This window comes from Amphimedon queenslandica, unplaced genomic scaffold (genome assembly GCF_000090795.2).
Source record: "Amphimedon queenslandica unplaced genomic scaffold, v1.1 AMPQUscaffold_11631, whole genome shotgun sequence".
NCBI lineage: Eukaryota > Metazoa > Porifera > Demospongiae > Haplosclerida > Niphatidae > Amphimedon > Amphimedon queenslandica.
In genome coordinates this window covers 1-5,416 of record NW_003548127.1, presented here as the reverse complement: position 1 = coordinate 5,416, position 5,416 = coordinate 1, and the positions used below count along the sequence as shown (strand labels likewise).

The 5,416-nt window shown below is 33.8% G+C and overlaps 1 long non-coding RNA gene across 1 annotated transcript; it reads right to left on the bottom strand.

The window, feature by feature from the left end:
• Positions 1-2,854: 2,854 nt before the first annotated feature.
• Positions 2,855-4,062, bottom strand: LOC109589104 (uncharacterized). The gene is made up of 3 exons (XR_002188529.1): positions 3,797-4,062; positions 2,961-3,056; positions 2,855-2,900 (listed from the first exon to the last, which is right to left on the bottom strand). It is a non-coding gene; the product is annotated as an uncharacterized LOC109589104 (long non-coding RNA).
• Between the last annotated feature and the right edge of the window lie 1,354 nt (positions 4,063-5,416).

The window sequence follows — 5,416 nt, the reverse complement described above, 5'->3', positions numbered from 1 at the left end:
CTACACAAGTACACACTGGATGTTTTGGGAGCAGTTTTTTCTCGTGACATACCTCAATGCTTGACAGAGTGTCTCTCCAAGTGGCTGCGTAGAGCTGATAATGTTGACAGTAAAGGAGGAGCTACCTTTGACTCACTGTCAGATGCTCTTAAATCTATGAATGAGAATGCTGCAGCTGACAAATTAGATCAAGAGAGTAAGTTAATATCACTGATTGTATTAGTATTGACTGTGTGTGTGTATTCTATAGAACGTAATGCTATGATCAGTGGTAATGATATCAAAGGAACCAATGATGTACACAGTACTGCTACTGGTGAGTGTTACATTACTGTTACAATAATTGATTCATAGATTAGTATACCATATACAGATGCAATGAATAATTTTAATTAAATGAATATAATTGTCTTATTCTCATGGGAAATCATAAATTTTTAATTTGAATAGCATGATCATTACTATAAAAATCACTACAAAATAATTGCTACAGTTGTTTTGCATAGTAATAGAATTATTACATTAATATGATATAATAGTGTAACTTTTAGCTATAAAATTTAATTTTTGTCAACAGTAGGACCAGCTCCTCCTATTGCATTAATGGATATACCAGATGATAGACCAAAAGTATCTGAATTGGTAGAGTTTCATGAGTTATTGATCAAAGGACAACTGGAGGAGTCTCTACCACTGCTTGATGCTGATACTATAAGAAAGATTAGAAATGCTGCTAGTGATCATGAAGGAATGTCTCTTCTTAGAAAAGCATTTGAAGAACATCCAACACTGCTGTATGAAATGAGAGTAGCTACTGGAAAAATAAAAGGTATAAATCTTAATTCAAAAATGTATTAACTAGCTAACATAATCTGTGTAATAATTCAAGCAATATACAGTGTTAATAGCAATTAATATTAATAGGTTCATCACAAAAGATGCTTGATTGTCGTGCCTCCACAAGCACCTAAACCAAGTCAATCTCAAGATTCATCATCAGCTCCACATGATCCAACAGCAACAGTACTGCAAGATAAGGAGGGGAAGAAAGATGCATCATCATTCAAGCCAATGGAAGGATCAATGTCACCAGAATACATTATAATGAAAGAGATGTTAGCTGATCTTGTTGATCTATTGGCAGGAAATGCTCCAGTTATTTCTCAATTAAATAATCATCTCTTTTCATCTGATCTCATTCCTAAAGCAGTACATGTTACTGTTGGAACCACTGGACTCACTCCTTATGATAGAGCTAATAAAATATTCCCTTCAGTACTAGCAACACTTGAGTGTCATCCTAATCCTAACAGTGTGTTCTCTTCTCTCATTACATCACTACAGAAAGTAGGACTAAAGAACATGGCATCTAAACTAATGGAAAATTTATTAAGTAAGATAAAATAATTTATACCCTATTTAAATACTTATTTTTGTATAACAGAAATGAAAGGTAGTTATGTTGATCCTAATCCAGAGCAGAAACCATCAGTCAGTAAGGGACCACTTCAACCAGTGGATGTCACTGCACAATCTCACACACCACAACCAACAATCACTGGATCACAATCATCTACTCCTACTACTGTCATTGAGCTCAGTTCAAAGAGTGAAGTTGCTGCCAATATGAAAAGTCTTCATTCTCGTTTTGCATCTCTCAATGTTAAAATGAGAGGTGAAATTGTGAAAATTGTGCAAAAAGGTGAAGTTGAGCTCATAGATATAGCTAGGAGTGCAGCTGCTTATTTAAGCATTGAAGTATCCAGTTTAAAGTATGGCAATGTTGATGAATTATTTGATTCTCTTCAGCCTCATTATGATTTCTTTAACTGTGATGGTGTACTTAAACACTTGACAGACACTTACCTTTCAAATGCACAAACTGAACTAACTCAATACATTGATAGTGTTGATGAATTCTCAGAATCATCACAATTGAAGCACATACGATCAGTTATTGATAAAGAAGTTCGACTTTTAGATTTGTCAACCACTAAGCCAATTGTTATCAAACTAAATGGACGATGGGACGAAATGACAATTAAGAACTTTAAAAGTGTTCTTCAATATTACTTTGAGCCAGAAATCGAAAACCTTTTCAGTCACATTTCCATCAAGAAAGGCTCAGTCATTATTACACTGTTAATGCCAACCTCACTATCACAGTCTCTTATTGATGCTATCAATAACAAAACAAACTCAATAAGTAGATTAGGAATATTGGAAGTTGCTGTTGACAATAAAGTGATTCCTATCAGAAGAAAAGACGATAACAATTTTGATGTTTCACTCCATGAATCAGTTAAAGCTGGTAATAGTTTTGAAGTATCAATGCTACTGCAGTTAGGAGCTGATCCTAACAGTAAAGATGAGAGAGGAAAGAGTGCAGTAGAGATAGCTAAACAAGGAGGACACACTCAAATAAAAGAAATACTATTAACTGCTGGAGGTGAGTTATTTAATACTAATATTAATACACACACATAATATACCATTAATACAGTAAACCCTCTATTAACAAACACTCTCTATAGTGCACACCTCCTAATGGACAGCACCTAGTGTACCAATTACATAAAATAAACTCCACATAAAGGACACCTCTGTATAACAGAGCAACATAACATTGTATAGACAAGAACAAGTGATTGAGTGTAGCAATAAAAGTTTTTATAAGAAAAAGAATCACAAAAACGGCAAAATGCTGCCAAAAATTGTAAAAATATAGGAATTATAAGTTATTATACACTAGGATCATTGTACGCCCTCTAATAAAAAAATTAAAAGAAAAATGAAAAAATTTACTACCAGATCCATGTATAATAGCATATGCTTACAATAGCTTGTGCTTTGAAGTTCTGTTGTCCACAGAATTATATACTGGAATAATGGACCAAGGACTAGAGAGAGAGAGAGAGAGGGACAATAATTATTGATTCCAATACATTAATAAAATGTACAATTGATTTTTGTTTACTATCACATGATAAAAGATAGACCACACCCATTCCATTCTAGCAGCTGTAATGACTTACTGGTACAAAAACCAGCATCACCTGGAACAACACACAAACAAACATCATTAATAAATAATATAATATTATCATTTTACCTATTACAGTGGAACTCCGCTTAATGGACACCCCTTAGCAATGGACACCTCACTGCAGCGGACACTAACCTTAGTCCAGAACACAGGGGTAGTCTGTTTATTAGGCAGAAAACCCCTGCAAAACGGACACCCCGTTTAACCATACAATGGACAGTGGTTTTCTGTCCATAACACGTGGGACACTACAAATTAACCCCTTACTAATGGACAGTGACATTATCTCTATAAATATTATTATAATTATCATGACAAAAATTATGCATGTAATTAGAACAGTACCATACATGTATATATAGATGTAAAACCATTATGAAAACTCTAATATCTATGATGATTGATGAAACTATAGCATCTGGGTTCTCTCGAAGAACTGTCTCCAAACAATCTACGTGTATGTACAGCTTGGGGCCATAGAAACAATAAATGTAAGGAATCTCAAGGCCATATCCTCCACCACGATTCACCCTTGGACCAGCAACTTCTGCAAATCCCACATTAGTGTCTCTGCTTAAGTTTTTTGATTGGATAATATACATATATTATTTGAAATAGTGAACTTCTTAAGAAAGGACACCCCTTTTAAAAGGACACTTGACCTTGTCCCAATGGTGTCCGCTTAATAGGGGTTCCACTGTATACTGTATTAAAATAATAATATACACACATTATAACTGACTGACTGACTGTGTTTATTATTAGGAGAAGAGACTGGAAAGGTGAAGTGGACCAGTTATAAAGTATCCCTCACTAAACCATCAGCAGGTCAATGTCAGGAAGTGATCAGTCAATTAACAGACAGTCATCAGTACATTCACCTCCATCACTCATCACCTGATATTGTATACCTATTGATGTCACTAGTACTGAACATAAGAACGATAAAGTGGATTAGTATATTTAACGCTAAAATAACAAAAGATGTTATCCTCTTTCTGTCACACAAAATAACAAACAATACTTCATTAGACGTACTATGGATCAGTGATGATTCCATCAATGATGATGGAGTCATTGCACTAACACAATCATTAATTAATAATAAAACAATTATTAAGTTACTTCTTAATCACAATCCTGATATCACTTCAACCAGCGCTCAGTCACTAGCTGAACTTTTACTCTACAACCACACACTATCTGTCCTTTCTCTCGACGGTACTAACATTGATACTGATGGAGTACTGGTACTGATGGAATCTCTCAGGACCAATAATACACTAAGGAGACTATGGCTAGACAATAAACATAAACAAACTTGTTCTTCTTTACCTTATTATAAAACTATTGAAAACAGATTGGACTTTGCGTAATTACATGTATTTCATATACATACACGTATTAGTTTATTTATAAACAATTTATACTATTAAAAGGACAAAATAATTTTAAAATATATGAATATAGATGAGTAAATGAAAGGGATTGGAAACTTCTGTTGCGTGGGCGGATTATTCCATTAAGATTATTAGGTTGCCTAACAACATAGGCAAGTTACCCTTCCTGGTCCTTTTCCTTCACTGTTCAGTGTCCTATTTCAACTCATAACTCTAAAGTGACTTGTGTTTATCCTCTACAATGATAATTAAAGGCATTACAGATACATGTACCTTCCTTACAGTTTGTCTAATTTTTGAAGTAAAATAATATTGATAACTATGAGTAAAGTTTGATTTAGTGACCTGATACCTTCAATATTGTGGTTTTGTACCCTTTTTTAGAATACAAAAGAAGTAATACCAGAATTAACTATTACCAACTATTCTATACATTATTATGGAGGGCACGCAACATAAATGACTCTGATAACAGATTTGGTGACTGATTTATAATCAATTCAAAGTTTTTGCAAAGACCTTCGTTTTGTACCTTTTTTTTACATAAACACAATTTGAGAAAAACCATTAAGAAGTTGTAGTATTCCATAATGTTTGATAATTTTCCTAATAAATCCTATTGTAAAATTGAAAAAATTCCTATAAATAGAGAAATTATCATGGTATGGGTAACTAGCATTTCCTGCCGCAAACGGAAGTTTCCAATCCCTTTCATTTACTCTAATATCTATGATATGAGCCTCCAAATTGCCACACCCCTCATGGCAAGAACACACGTACATTATTCACATGAGGGAAAGAGAGAGAGAGAGAAATGAAAGAAGAAAAATAGGGTAAAAGAGATATATTCCATTTGTCTCAGCAAGTTAGTAACCACAATTGCATGCAAAGCTAGATTTACAGTTAAGGTAACAGTCAAAATTGCATGGGTGATCTGACTTTTTCATACAAAAAGCTTTGAATTTGACAC